At 45.5% G+C, this 16,355-nt stretch overlaps 1 protein-coding gene across 1 annotated transcript in view; it reads right to left on the minus strand.

Moving 5' to 3' along the window:
- RAB6B (RAB6B, member RAS oncogene family) overlaps positions 1-16,355 on the minus strand; it is a 121,272-nt gene that overhangs the window by 6,059 nt on the left and 98,858 nt on the right. The window lies entirely within an intron of this gene.

Consider the following 16,355-nt stretch of genomic DNA (forward strand, 5'->3'; position numbering starts at 1 on the left):
ATAATCCCAGAACTTTACCCGGCTGTTCCCAATTGCCCTAGTGTGGTGGCAGTTGAGGTAATAAGGGATTAATGGCAGCTCACAGCTGCCACTAAGCCTTAGATTAGTAATGGGGAGGGTCTGAGACCTCCCATTACTAAAATGTAAGTGAAAAGAAATAAACACAAACACCGGAAAAATCCTTTTTTTGAAATAAAATACAAAATTAAAAAAACGCTCTTTCACCCCTTTATTAACCACCAAAACACCCTGGTCCAATGTAGTCCACACGAAGTCCCACCACAATGCAGGCTCTGCTGCATCTGAAGTGACAGCGTACAACCTTAGAACATGACCGCCCGCTATAAGCTTCAGGCTTCAGCTTGTTAATGCTTTCTGTAGAAAGATGACCTCAGGAACCTCATATAACTGGAAGACTTTTCCAAGGAAAAATGGATAAAAATCCCTTAAACAAACAAATATATTTAATGACTCTTGGCTGGCTACAAAAAGCATTTACAAACTGTGATACCTGCCAAATGTGGTGCTACTAATACCACCCCGCTTCTCCTCTCTGCATGTCCCTCCACTGGCTTCCAATCTTCCACCGTATCCAATTCAAACTTCTAACACTGACCTACAAAGCTGTGCATAATCTTTCCCCTCCGTACATCTCCGAACTACTCTCCCACTACACTCCAACACGTCACCTCCGGTCCTCCCAAGATCTCCTCCTCTCCTCCTCTCTCATTCGCTCCTCACACAACCGACTCCAAGACTTCTCCCGAGCATCCCCAGTCTCCTGGAACTCGCTGCCTCAACACGTCAGACTATCCCCTACCCTTGCAAACTTCAAACGGAACCTGAAAACGCACCTGTTCCGAAATGCCTACAATCTACAATGAACTCGCTGCCGCCCGACCACCGTGCGGAGCTGCCGCCCGACCACCGTGCGGAGCTGCCGCCCGACCACCGTGCGGAGCTGCCGCCCGACCACCGTGCGGAGCTGCCGCCCGACCACCGTGCGGAGCTGCCGCCCGACCACCGTGCGGAGCTGCCGCCCGACCACCGTGCAGAGCTGCCGCCTGACCTACACCCCACCTATTGTCTCCTCTCCATAATCCTATAGAATGTAAGCCCGCAAGGGTAGGGCCCTCTTCCCTCTGTACTAGTCTGTCTACTGTAACTTGTATACGTATTTTGTATGTAACCCCCTTCTCATGTACAGCACCATGGAATTAATGGTGCTCTATAAATAAATAATAATAATAATAATAATAATACTAACTATGCAGGGTGCCCAAACTTTTGCATTGACCCATATTTGTCTTTTGTTAATTTAAAAAATGTGAAAGATGAATATATCTTCTTACTTAACTGTTCACAGTAACAGTGATGTTGACCAGGGGTGCCCAAACTTTTGCATGGCACTGCACCTTATGGGCCTAAGAACAGTTCTGTATTTACCAGAAAAGAGGGCGAGTTCAGTAGAACTTTCTAGCATATATAGTGCCATGAAAAAGTATTCATACCGCTGTGAACTTTTCAACAGTTTTTTAAAATACACACACAAACAAATTTATTTTATTGGGATTTGATGTGATATATCAACACAAAGCCGCAAGTATTAGTGAGGTGTAAAGGAAATTATACATGGTCTTCTAAATATTTTAAAAATATAAATCTGAAAATTGTGACATGTATTTGTATTCAGCCCTCCTGAGTCAATATTTTGTAGGGCCACCTTTGGCTGCAATTACCGCTGCAAGTCTTTTGGGTTAAGTATGTACCAGCTTTGCTCATCCATACAGATAACGTTTTGAAAGCAACAGAAAAACTAGTATCTGCCAGGGACATGCAGAACTTTTTTTTAGTAATAGGTAATGTTTCAGTCACCAACACTCTGTGGTAACAGGCCAGAGTTCTAGGGACTTGTTTCAAGTTTTGGAATCCTTTGTGACTAACACCCCATGGTGTCATGGAGAAATTTAAAGGGAACCTGTCACCAGATTTTTCCCTATGTCCCTATGCAACTAAAACTACCACCTTCTGCAGCTCCTCAGCTGTATTCTATGAAGGTGTGCCTTGTATCTGGCCCCCTTTTCAGACCGCAAAAACAACTTTATAAATATTACCTTTTTCATATGTACATTTTTTGGTAGGGCCTAATGGGCGGGCTCTCTTTCTCCTTCGTTCCCTCCTCCTGCCGGTGTACGTCGTCCCCTGTGTTGATTTGAATTGATGACAATGGACCCGTCATCCTCCACGCTGTGCCGAAGTCTCGTGCATGTGCCATTATCGTAAGCCACTATCGCGGGCCTGTGCACAAACTATTCCTCTCGCACGTGCCCGGGATGTATTTGCTCAGGCACGAGATTATGGGCGGGTACTAGCATGACGCTGGTGAGGTCATGCACAGTGCTGCCCATAATCTGGTGCCTGAGAAAATACATCCCGGGCGCACGCGAGAGGCATAGTGGCCTACGATATCGGCGCATGCACGAGACTTCAGCACAGCGTGGAGGATGACGGGACTGTCGTCATCAATTCAAATCAACACAGGGGACAGCGTACAGTTGTTTTTGCTGTCTGAAAAGGGGGCCAGATACAAGGCACACCTTCATTGAATGCAGCCGAGGAGCTGCAGAAGGTGGTAGTTTTAGTTGCATAGGGAAAAATCTGGTGACAGGTTCCCTTTAAAGGCTCTCTTTCACCACAGAATGACAGTTCCACGCAAGTCCAGGTGCTCAGTGCACCCTTGGCGTGACCAAACATTTAAGGGCACCATCCCGCCTACTGGTTTTCCCTCGTGCCCATCAAGGGTGCACAAAGCGCCTTTCCTTGGTTTGAATAGTCAGTTTGTGCTGATAAAGTCTCTTCAATTACTTTGGCCCAGTAATCTCTAAGTTCCAATCAGATCCATTGTACATCTAAAAACATACCAAAGACCTGTAACTTTTAGGTTACATTCCTACAATGAGCTTTTTGTAAGTTTTTTATGGTACAGAATTTCTACACCTACTATTTACATTCGGTTACTTACGTTTTTTCCTTTGCATTTTTTTGTACGTTCTCTTTACATGCTTTGTTTTCATTGCGTTTTTTGTCTCTTTTTGGTGTCATGCTGTAAATAAAGCTGCTTTTTTTATACTTCCTGATATTTGGCTTTGACAAGACCTTATTGATATACCGTAGTTTTTGGTTTATAAGACGCATTGGATTATAAGCCTCAAACTAAATTTAGAGGGTAAAAAAAAGGTAAAAAAAAATGGAGTCCATCTTACAATGCGGTGGTGTCTTATCGGGAGCGAGCAGCAGCGATGGTGGAGCGGGGTCACAGAAGGCAAGGGCGGTGGTGGAATTGGGCGATGCTGTGGGGGCTGTAGGCTGAGTGAGCTGTGCTGTGTTGCGGCTGAGGGCGCCATTGTGAAAATGTTGGCTGTTTGGACTTCAAATAATGGCGCCTGCTGTCGGCGTATGCGCAGATGGAGCTCTCGGCTCAAGATCTCATCTGTGCAGGCACCGACTCCAGCCCATTGATCTCCCAGCAGCCGACTTAAAGAAAATGGTACATGGAGGTGATGCATGCGCAGATGAGATCTTAAGTCGAGAGCTCCATCTGCGCATGTGCCAACTCCGGGTGCCATTATTCTGAATCACTGACATTTTCATTATGGCGCTCGCAGACCCAGCCCAGCACAGTGCCCTTGGCCTGCAGCCCCAGCACAGCGCAGCTCCAGCACAGCACCCACAGCCCCAGCATGATGCCCGCAGCCCCGGTACAGTGCTCGCAGCCCCAGCCTAGCATAGTGCCCTTGGCCTACAGCCCCAGCACAGCACAGCTCCAGCATATCGCCCACAGCCCCAGCACAGCACCCACAGCCACAGCACAGCTCCAGCATAATGCCCACAGCCCAAGCACAGCACCCACAGCCACAGCACAACTCCAGCATAATGCCCACAGCCCCAGCACGGCGCCTGCAGCACCAGTACAGCGTTCACTATAGCCAGAGTGGATCATTCATATTACAGCATGAAAATAATTTTTTAAAATATAACTTTTAATAGTGATTTTTAAAATGATCTGTAATCAATAAAAACGTGAATATAAAATGTGATCCCTGATTCTAGGTCACAAAGCTCACGGACCAAAAAATCAGGTACAACGCACAAAAACTTCCTCACTAAGGTCCGACAATTAGCCGCTATACCTTATTTCTCTTAAGAGACAGTTTATTCCAGGGAACCGCCCTCCACAATCTGTCTCAGAGATTTATCAGTTTAAAGAGGAAAAAATTGGTGATACACACAACCACTTGTTCATACATATGTCATTTCTTCTAAATCATAAATGACTATTATAGAAATGGAGTGATCTCACCACATGGCGGGCTTGATAATCATCAATTCCATATAACGTGGAGAATAATGCAATTGAGCCTCCTTGGCTCTCCTATTACTCCATCCACCTAATGAACTGGGCAGACATCAAATAACTCCCAACGCGTTTCTTTCACTTCAAAATCATCAGGGGTGTCTGTGTTACTTAGACTCTGCACATCCAGAATGCCATCATTCAATTCCACATAATGGCTTGTTTAGCAAAAGTTAATGCCCACATCGGACTCAACGTGTCCGCTGACATACATATTCATGCTGCGCCGCCTGTACAGCGTTCACAGCCCCAGCCCAGCACAGTGCCCTTGGCCTGCAGCCCCAGCACAGCACAGCTCGAGCATATTTCCCGCAGCCCCAGTACAGCGCCCGCACTCTCAGCACAGCAAAGCGCTCTTGGCCCGCATCTCCAGCACAGCGCCCATGGCATTGCTCCTGCGACCCCTCTCCACCATCCCTGGTGAGCAACTTTCAAATCATAAGACGCACCCTTCATTTTCCTCCCAAATTTTTGGGAGGAAAAGTGCGTTTTACAATAAAAAAAAAAAAGTACTTAAGTGCGGATTACATGTATTTTTTATGCGTTTCTGACACTGAGTCAAAGTGAAAACGCATATGTATTTTTTTACCTGCGGATATTCTACATCTAATGCAAGTCTATGGGGAAAATCTGCACATAAAACTCGGCGTATCCACAAGAGAAATTGACATGTTGCGGATTAGAAATCCGCACCGTAGGTCAGTTTATGCTGAGAAAAAAAGAACAGTGGGACGGAGATTTGTCGTCATCCAAGTGCCACCAACAATAACTCAACCATGAGCCACATAGTTATATTATAACAGTACAAACTACTCCCTCTTGTCCTGTTAATTATTGTTCATGAAAAGATTAAAATGAGGAAACTAAGATTAGAGTTAAATATATTACATGAATAACTGCCTTGTGGGAATAGAGGGATAAACGATTGCTCCGATTAACTTGTAAATGTGAAATTTAATTGACTGCAATTAATTAAAAGTTCACCTAATTATAACTAAATTGCAAGAAAAGTGTCCTTATTAATGGGGTGCCTAACGGCTGGTTTCAGTAGATGTAACAGCCGTGGCCCTATACCTGGGTGGCCTCTAATGTATTGGCAAAGACGCTATGTAGTTCATATACGTGTGGTAATACAGTTCTCTGTAATGGATACTTAACCCCTTCAGCCCCGGGGCACTTTCCGTTTTTGCGTTTTTGTTTTTTGCTCCCCTTTTTCCGAGAGCCGTAACTTTTTTATTTTTCCGTCAATCTTGCCATATGAGGGCTTGTTTTTTGCGGGACAAGTTGTACTTTTAAATGAAACCATAAGTTTTACCATATGGTGTACTGGAAAACAGCAAAAAAATTCCAAATGCGGAAAAATTGCAAAAAAACTGTGATGGCACAATAGTTTTTGGGATGTTTTATTCACGGTGTTCACTATATGGTAAAACTGATGTGTGGATATGATGCCTGAGGTCGGTGCGAGTTTGTAGACACCAAACATGTATAGGTTTACTTGTATCTAAGGGGTTAAAAAAAATTCACAAGTTCGTCCAATAAAAGTGGCGCACGTTTTGTGCCATTTTACGAAACACGTAGCGTTCTTAATTTTTGGGATCTATGGCTCAATGATGGCTTATTTTTTGCGTCTCGAGCTGTCGTTTCTAATGGTACCATTTTTGCGCAGATGCTACGTTTTGATCGCCTGTTATTGCATTTTGCGTAAAACTTGCGACAAGCAAAAAACGTAATTTTGGCGTTTGGAATTTTTTGCCACTACGCCGTTTACCAATCAGATTAATTGATTTTTGCATTTCTGAACGCGGCGATACCAAATATGTGTATATTTATTTATTTTTTAACCCTTTAATTTTCAATGGGGGGAAAGGGGGTGATTTTGAACTTTTAGGTTTTTTGTTTTTTTTTTTTATTTTTTAAAACTTTTTTTTGTTTTACTTGTCCCCTTAGGGGGCTATAGCGATCAGCAATCTGATCGCTCTTATCTATCTGCTGATAACAGCTATACAGCTGTAAACAGCAGATTCAGTCACTTTCTTTTTCTCTCTGCTCGCGGCCGAGGGAAAACGAAAGTGAAACTTCATAGCTGCAGGCGTCATCACATGACCCTGTGCTACGATGGCAACCACCAATAGTCACGTGATCACGCACGTGACTTCTGGTGGGGGCGGCGGTAAGTAAAATACATGGCCGCGCGCATTTAGATCTTGCTGCCAGACTGTGGCAGCAAGATTTAAGGGGTTAATGGCCGCGGGTGGAAGCAATTCCACCCGCGGCTAGCAGGCACACATGTCAGCTGTTGAAAACAGCTGATATGTGTGCCGACCGCCGCCGCCTGCCTGCGGCAGGGGGCGGGGCTTAACGGGACACGCTCCATGACGGATATATCCGTCCATGGTCGTGAAGGGGTTAGAGCATAACCATTGACTTAATTTTTATTCTATAAATCAATAGTACACGTGAAAAATAAGTAACTTTATAATGTATCTTATCACAGAAATGTTCTTCTTTCTCTGCCAGAATTGATCAATCATTATCAAAATTCTCAATTCTGAGGTAACGGCAGGAGGAGCTGGAGGCAGAGGGAGGGGCTATATGCAGAGGGAGGAGTTAGATTCAGAGTCCGCCCCTCCTTCCTCCTCTCTCTACATAGAATCTCATAAGCACCAACTGCCATCTCCTATCTCAGTAATGGGAAAGTCTTCACTGAACACAGATTTTACCCCAGAATTGCGAATTTTGATAAAGACTGATCAAAGAAGCAGATTTGTCTGATAAAATAAATTTTAAGGTTGCTAATTTTCATGTGATTTTCAATCATTTTTATTGTATTTTAAATTTGAACAAATAAAACAGAATTAATTTCATTAATAAATTTGTTTGACTACATTATGAATAAGTATACTTACATTAACCATTTAGTATATGTAGGGGGTAAGGAAGGAGGGGTTAGGGAGGATAAATTAGGGAAGAACAACTTTATTGGGGCAAACCTGGGAAAGATCAAGTAAAAAAAGGTGGGAAGGGTAAGTGGTAAAAGGGAGAATTAACCTTAAGTAACGAAGAAGGGGAAAAAAAATAAATTATAAGAGTGAAGAAAAGAAGGAAAAGAGAAAATATAGAAAAAGAGAGAGAGGGTTGGGTAGGGAGGAACAGAGGTTTTTGTATCTTTGGAGTAGAGTCTCTTTGAGAAAATCTATAAATTTATAAGACTGTCAGAGAGTAGTAGAAGTCAACCTATATATTTGGGATTCAATAGTCATCCAGTATCTATTAAATTGTCTAACCATACTCCCCATCTTTTATGGTAAGAGCAGAATGAGTTATTAAATATAGCATGTTTCCTTTCAAATTTGTGATGTAGTATCAGCTTGTTGGTAATTTCCATTATATTTGGTATATTGTCACTATTCCAATTTGCTGCAATGGAATTTTTTACTAATTTTCATGTGTACTTGATTTATGAAATAAAAATTAAAACACCGGTTACATTTGAAAGAGGATCCATCGCCTTCACACATATCAGGGTATATCTCTGTAAGGAGAATGTTTGTACAAAGAAATGTGATAAATAGAAGAATAGTGATTCTGAATACAGGAATTATGTTATGAGAGAATTTCATTTCATAGGGGTGGCCATCTTGAGATTGGCAGCTTGGCCTGCTGTGTGCTAATGAGACGCAACACCAAATTCCAGGCAGGTTGCTAGGCAGAGTCTGAGCATTGGCCTACAGAGTAAAGGACGGCAAGTATATATAATATATAGAATTTGGTGTGTCTATTACTGTAGCGCGTACTCATCATCATGACTGGCACACAAAAATCCAGTCTTGATTAATCAAAGCCATCATATTTGGGTGTTTGACTTTAGCAGTCAGAGATCATACTAAAATAGCTTCTTTAGCAGCTTCGTTGATGTACCTAACTGGAGGCTTTTATGTGGCTTAATAGAGATAAGCAACAATGCTTCTAAGGGTCCCGTCACACGTAGCGATGCAACAATGATCCCACAAGCGATCCGACCTGGCAGAGATCGTTGGTGCGTCGCTACATGGTCGCTGGTGAGCTGTCAATCAGGCAGATCTCACCAGCGACCAGCCACCAGCGACTCATGTAACATTGCTGCACTTGGTAACCACGGTAAATATCGGGTAACTAAGCAAAGCGCTTTGCTTGGTTACCCGATATTTATCTAATCTGAAAGATTTTTAGACCGTCCGAAGAGGTGAAAGACTTGGTGCGGGTTGTGTTTTTACAAGCTAAGCAGTGGCCACACTTATAGAAACCTACAAGTGGGTCCCTATTGCTAAAGGGGTTCTGATCGGGGGGTCCGTAAGACCACCTCTGTCAACGCCCTGCTACACGCTTCATCTGCACACACCCCTTCTACTATCCGAGCCATACCGACTGGACAATTCCTTAGGATGAGGCGTATCTGCTCATCAGACCATGCTTTCGAAAACCAGGCCTCAGACCTCGGGCGCCGTTTCAGGGACCGCGGATATAGCAACAGAACTATCAAAAGGGGTTATCAGAGAGCTAAAAAAACACCCAGGTCTCGTCTCCTTACCTATGCTCCGAAAGAAGGGTCCTCCACGCCTGATATAAGGTTCATAGGGACGTACAATCATGAGTGGGGCACCATGAGGGACATCATGGCCAAACACTGGTCTGTCCTTTTATCAGATCCGGTTCTGTCCAGTTTCCTCACTGATGCCCCACTCATGACGGCAAGACGTTCTCGGAATCTAAAAGACATTCTGGTGAATAGCCATTACGTTCCCCCCGTTCAGAACCCCTTTAGCAATAGGGGCCCACTTGTAGGTTGCTATAAGTGTGGCCACTGCTTAGCTTGCAAAAACACAACCCGCACCAAGTCTTTCACCTCTTCGGACGGTCTAAAAACCTTTCAGATTAGATGCTATATCACGTGTAGCACCACACATGTGGTATACTACGCTATGTGCCCATGTTCCCTGATCTACGTGGGGCTCACTTCACGTGAGCTTCGCGTGCGGATCAGGGAACATGTGCGCGACATTGAAGCAGCAAGTACAGTGGAAGACATAATGCTTTTGAAGACCTTACCCCGACACTTTAAGGCACATCATGCTTGTGATTCATCTTTGCTGATGGTTCGGGGTATTGATGCGGTTATGGGAGGAGCAAGAGGGGGTAATCTCAAAAAGGGGCTAGCACAATGCGAGGCTAGATGGATAAGCACCCTCGATACTTTGGTACCTAGGGGCCTAAATGAAAACATCAGCTTCGCATCGTTCCTCTCATATGTACAGTTAGGTCCAGAAATATTTGGACAGTGACACAATTTTCGCGAGTTGGGCTCTGCATGCCACCACATTGGATTTGAAATGAAACCTCTACAACAGAATTCAAGTGCAGATTGTAACATTTCATTTGAAGGTTTGAACAAAAATATCTGATAGAAATTGGAGGAATTGTACACATTTCTTTACAAACACTCCACATTTTAGGAGGTCAAAAGTAAATGGACAAATAAACCAAACCCAAACAAAATATTTTTATTTTCAATATTTTGTTGCGAATCCTTTGGAGGCAATCACTGTCTTAAGTCTGGAACCCAGGGACATCACCAAACGCTGGGTTTCCTCCTTCTTAATGCTTTGCCAGGCCTTTACAGCCGCAGCCTTCAGGTCTTGCATGTTTGTGGGTCTTTCCGTCTTAAGTCTGGATTTGAGCAAGTGAAATGCATGCTCAATTGGGTTAAGATCTGGTGATTGACTTGGCCATTGCAGAATGTTCCACTTTTTTGCACTCATGAACTTCTGGGTAGCTTTGGCTGTATGCTTGGGGTCATTGTCCATCTGTACTATGAAGCGCCGTCCGATCAACTTTGCGGCATTTTGCTGAATCTGGGCTGAAAGTATATCCCGGTACACTTTAGAATTCATCCGGCTACTCTTGTCTGCTGTTATGTCATCAATAAACACAAGTGACCCAGTGCCATTGAAAGCCATGCATGCCCATGCCATCACGTTGCCTCCACCATGTTTTACAGAGGATGTGGTGTGCCTTGGATCATGTGCCGTTCCCTTTCTTCTCCAAACTTTTTTCTTCCCATCATTCTGGTACAGGTTGATCTTTGTCTCATCTGTCCATAGAATACTGTTCCAGAACTGAGCTGGCTTCATGAGGTGTTTTTCAGAAAATTTAACTCTGGCCTGTCTATTTTTGGAATTGATGAATGGTTTGCATCTAGATGTGAACCCTTTATATTTACTTTCATGGAGTCTTCTCTTTACTGTTGACTTAGAGACAGATACACCTACTTCACTGAGAGCGTTCTGGACTTCAGTTGATGTTGTGAACAGGTTATTCTTCACCAAAGAAAGTATGCGGCGATCATCCACCACTGTTGTCATCCGTGGACGCCCAGGCCTTTTTGAGTTCCCAAGCTCACCAGTCAATTCCTTTTTTCTCAGAATGTACCCGACTGTTGATTTTGCTACTCCAGGCATGTCTGCTATCTCTCTGATGGATTTTTTCTTTTTTTTCAGCCTCAGGATGTTCTGCTTCACCTCAATTGAGAGTTCCTTAGACCGCATGTTGTCTGGTCACAGCAACAGCTTCCAAATGCAAAACCACACACCTGTAATCAATCCCAGACCTTTTAACTACTTCATTGATTACAGGTTAACGAGGGAGACGCCTTCAGAGTTAATTGCAGCCCTTAGAGTCCCTTGTCCAATTACTTTTGGTCCCTTGAACAAGAGGAGGCTATGCATTACAGAGCTATGATTCCTAAACCCTTTCTCCGATTTGGATGTGAAAACTCTCATATTGCAGCTGGGAGTGTGCACTTTCAGCCCATATTATATATATAATTGTATTTCTGAACATGTTTTTGTAAACAGCTAAAATAACAAAACTTGTGTCACTGTCCAAATATTTCTGGCCCTGACTGTATTTACTTTTCCCCATAAGCCCCTATAGGCTCTAGCATCAGTACTGATCCCCTGTGGTTTTCATTTTAATTTACCCCTGATTTTTATGTATTTTGATCCCCCCCCCCTTTTTCTAATTTATTTTTAGTTTTCAATTTGTGACCTTTGTTCTTTTCTCCATTTTTTGCCTTTTTTTGTTTTTTTTCTTTTTATAATGTTGTGTTATTTTGTATTGATTATTGTTATTATTTTTTGTATTCAGAAAATGACATCCTTGAAGGCTCTTCTGATATATTCTGTGCAGGATCGGTCCTAAGTACTTTAAATTAAATTCACGATTAAGAAACATAAATACATTATCTGGGATCTGGATCTGCAATCAAGACATATTTATGGACAATGTATTTGATCTATGTATTTCCTTTTGTAGCACGTTTTAGGAGGCCTTTTGTCTATTTATATCTATTTACCTGCTCTGTTACATCTAAGGCATGCCATCCCCTGGACGCATGCGTGGCTGGGGCACGTACCGCCGCCGGTGACTTAGCCGTCTTTTTGACAGCGGTGCTCGCCTGGAAAGCTGGAAGGCGCGCCCCTGCACCCGCGCGTGCACCAGCTTCTGTCAGACGGCTGACTTGCCCGCGGCGCTGCGGCCCTGCAGCTGCGCATGCGTCACAGATGGGGATGATGCGATCTGATTGTAGACCTTGGCGGTCTATTTAAAAATGTCTGAAATGGAGTGCAGGACATCTCTCCCTCCCTGATGAAGCCGCATCTGGGACGCACAGGCTCCTGAGGCGAAACACGTGTTGGTGGGTGGGGGGGCTGCTTGTTTTTCCTCCCTGAAGACTGGCACTTTGTCATCAAAACAACTCTTTTCCTTTGGTAAGGAAACTATTTTTATTACAACCTATTTCCCTAGGAAAACTTCTCTTTTGGTTATCTATATAGCTTTGATCTATAAACTTTGCACATATTGCCTTATGCACTACCAGCACTTTATCTGCATATTAAGGCTCCAGCAAAAAGGAGTATTTTTTATCTTATATGCACTATGGCATTTTTTTTAGGTTATATCCATAACCCTTGGCTGGCCTCTTTTATATGCATTTTCTCTAGCTGTGTTTTTCTACCTACTAAGTGCACTTTGAGAATTGTTTTCCCTGTTTTTTTTTTTTTGAGCCAGTCTTTTTCAAGGGGGAAAGGAATTATTTTATGTGTGTTTTAATGTGAAAATCCTTGTCAACCCCCTCCTTGTTTATTCTAATAAATACATTTTTGCACAATTTATGCTCCCTGTTTTTCTCCTGTTCTCATGTTATTTCTGGAGTGTGTGCTCACGTCTGGAGGACCCTAAAGTGGTCTCCATTCGCTAACATAGCTTACTATGGTGCTATGGAGATTTTTTTGTTTAATTATAATATATATATATGTGACGCCCTGGCAAAACCAGGTAGTCACAGATAGGCCGCCACATAACACCATCCCTCACCTAGGAAACACACAGCCAACCTGAAACCCTGGTCACCCCCCCCTTAGGGAAAGATAGGCATACCAGTGGGCGGGACCAGGCAGTTGGACACGCCCACCCCAGGGTCTAGACAGCCCGGGGCAGGAAAACAAGCAGAAAGAGTTTGTAGTTCAAGTTGAGAGGAGTGTGGGCTGGAACTAGTTGTAGCTCCAGCAGAGGAAGTTCAAGTTGAACGGTGCCTGGGTCGGAGCCCTGGTGCCTTTGGCTAGGTGGCAGACGGTGGTCTCCATCAGCAGGAGGCGAGAAGACGGCTCGGCAGATCCGAGGTGGACCGGGACAGGGTTGTAGCCCGCCGGTACCGACACGGAGAACTGACTCAGAAACCGTAGCACAGAGGGGGTACTCGGACCCTGAAGCCAGGACCGAAAACAGCGGCCTAGCTAATTAACCAATTGAGGGCAGGATTATAGGTCCTGTCCCACCCAAAGTCCCTAAAAGAAGACAACAGTCCACTGATAGGGATAAGGCCACCGCCAGGGCCCATAGATCCCACGGGCCAGAGTCTGAGGGCATGGCTCTTTAGGCCACAGCCAGCCGGGAGTGGACTCCTGAGTTCCAGACCAGGCAGTCCACCATACACAAAACAAGTGCAGAGGAAAAGGACAGTGACCACCAGCCTAGGTGGGGGACCTGAATGCAACCGGCCGCGGCGGCCGGCCACCAGCACCTTGGTTTACCAAAAGACTCGTGTGATTCCTTTACTGTGAGTAACCAAACGTCCCCCCTGCTTGCTCGGGCGTGCCGGCCCTTGCCGTCGCCATACCCTGCACAAAGACACTGGGCCCCGGGGCAACCATCCCTACCCAGGGGTTAACATCCAGCTGCCACTACATCTCCCCCAGGTGCCCCACAACAGCAGCGGTGGTGTCCCACCTCACCACACACCGTGGGTGGCGTCACGAAATTAATACGGCCTAGCCCGTACATAAACCTCTCCCCTTTTTTTATTCGGCGTGTCCGTGAGACCCCCAGGTCCGGAGGATCCCTCGAGCCACAGACACACACAGTGGGTCCAGACCCAAGCAGCGGCGGCTGCTGGCACGGGGGCGGCACATATACATATACATATACATATATATATACATACAGTACAGACCAAAAGTTTTGACACACCTTCTCATTCAAAGAGTTTTCTTTATTTTCAGGACTCTGAAAATTGTAAATTCACATTGAAGGCATCAAAACTATGAATTAAAACATGTGGAATGAAATACTTAAAAAAGTGTGAAACAATTGTAACAAAAATATGTCTTATAGTCTAGGTTCTTCTAAGTAGCCACCTTTTGCTTTGATTACTGCTTTGCACACTCTTGGCATTCTCTTGATGAGCTTCAAGTGGTAGTCACCGGAAATGGTCTTCCAACAGTCTTGAAGGAGTTCCCAGAGATGCTTAGCACTTGTTGGCCCTTTTGTCTTCACTCTGCGGTCCAGCTCACCCCAAACCATCTTGATTGGGTTCAGGTCCGGTGACTGTGGAGGCCAGATTATCTGGCATAGCACCCAATCACTCTCCTTCTTAGTCAAATAGCCCTTACACAGCCTGGAGGTGTGTTTGGGGTCATTGTCCTGTTGAAAAATAAATGATGGTCCAACTAAACACAAACCGGATGGAATAGCACGCCACTGCAAGATGCTATTGTCGCGGGCGGAGGAGGGGACGCTGCACTCTCCCACTGCTCGGGACCGGCCGCCGCTGCTCTGCGGCTGCTGCTGCTCGGTGGCTCGAGCGATGGGCCGGATCCCGGGGACTCGAGCGGCGCTCCTCGCCCATGAGTGAAAAGGGGATTAATTTTTGGGGATTTATTCTCCGTGACGTCACCCACGGTTGTGGTGATTTTGGTGACACCACCGCTGCTCTGAACGGGGTTCCCGGGAGCGGTGACAGGGAGCAGCAAAGTTGTTAGTTCTCCCCTCCGTGGGTAGGGGGTGGTTGTCCCGGGGCCCAGTGATGAGGTGGAGGATGAGGGATGGCAGGCCCGGTGCGGGTCTTGGTGAGGTGCAGGGTCGCGGGGGCAGCGCTGTGCCTCACGGCACGGTGGTACTCACTCAGCCTGAGACGATGACACAGTTCTCGGTAAAACACACGGCTGGAAAAACGATTCCCACGGACGGCTGCTGTTGCTTTTCCCCGGTAGTTAATGGTGACTGTCTCTTTCCCTGCACCTATGTTCAATGTTGGTAGCGATGGATTCCCACCGGTAACCTGCTCCCCGACTTGGAAATGGGCCGGAGGAGCCCCTCTTTGCCCGCAGGCGCTGGCCCTGAGAAACTGGTGCCTTGGCGGTGGCGGTGTCTCTCTCATACGGTTGGACGGTTGCCTTCAATCGGGACTTAGTTGTTTGGAGACCCGGAGGTCCCCTTCACTGACGGATTTGGCAAATTCACAGCGACTCCTAGCCTTGCCGGGATCCGAAAGGCCCCTGCCAATGGTGCTGGCTTCTCCTTGTGTACCGGTCTGGTACCACCGGGCCACCACCCGTCCGCGGTCCTTACGGTAACTCCGATCAGCCTCCACTGCAGACGGTCACCGCCGTCTGCTAACCTTGCTGTCTTGGTCCGGGGCACACACCCGGACCAACTTCAGGCTTTCAAACTGTCACTTTCTTCCTTCCACTTTCACTGCACAACTCCTCTCTTTCCTCTCCAAAACTAATCTGCTTCTAACTGCCTGGTTTTCCCGCCTCCAGGACTGTGAACTCCTTGGTGGGTGGAGACCAACCGCCTGGCTCCACCCCCTGGTGTGGACATCAGCCCCTGGAGGAAGGCAACAAGGATTTCAGGTCTAGCTCAGATGTACCTAACCGGGGTGTAGGGTGTGGTGGTGTCATTACCTGTGACCCCTGGCTTGTCCAGGGCGTCACACTGTGGTAGCCATGCTAGTTCTGTATGCCTTCAATTTTGAATATATCCCCAACAGTGTCACCAGCAAAGCACCCCCCACACCATCACACCTCCCCCTCCATGCTTCACGGTGGGAACCACCCATGTAGAGTCCATCCATTCACCTTTTCTACAAAGACACGGTGGTTGGATCCAAAGATCTCAAATTTGGACTCATCAGACCAAAGCACAGATTTCCACCGGTCTAATGTCCATTCTTTGTGTTCTTTAGCCCAAACAAGTCTCTTCTGCCTGTTGCCTGTCCTTAGCAGTGGTTTCCTAGCAGCTATTTTACCATGAAGGCCTGCTGCACAAAGTCTCCTCTTAACAGTTGTTCTAGAGATGAGAAGGTGTGTCCAAACATTTGGTCTGTACTGTACATATATTCTTTTTTTATTTTTTCAGGTCCACTCTGATTGCTTTAATATGTGCCCTCATAAATATCCTCACATATGTCCCTCACTGTGCCTAATGGGAAATCCAGCACTGTGTTATGGATAGGGGATAACATGATTGCTAGATGATCACTGAGTCACAAACTTTTATTCTAAATATGTTTCTTACATTTGGTGTTTGTTTTTTTCTGTAACTATGCTGTGCTGTGTAA

Source organism: Anomaloglossus baeobatrachus, chromosome 3 (assembly GCF_048569485.1).
Source record: "Anomaloglossus baeobatrachus isolate aAnoBae1 chromosome 3, aAnoBae1.hap1, whole genome shotgun sequence".
NCBI lineage: Eukaryota > Metazoa > Chordata > Amphibia > Anura > Aromobatidae > Anomaloglossus > Anomaloglossus baeobatrachus.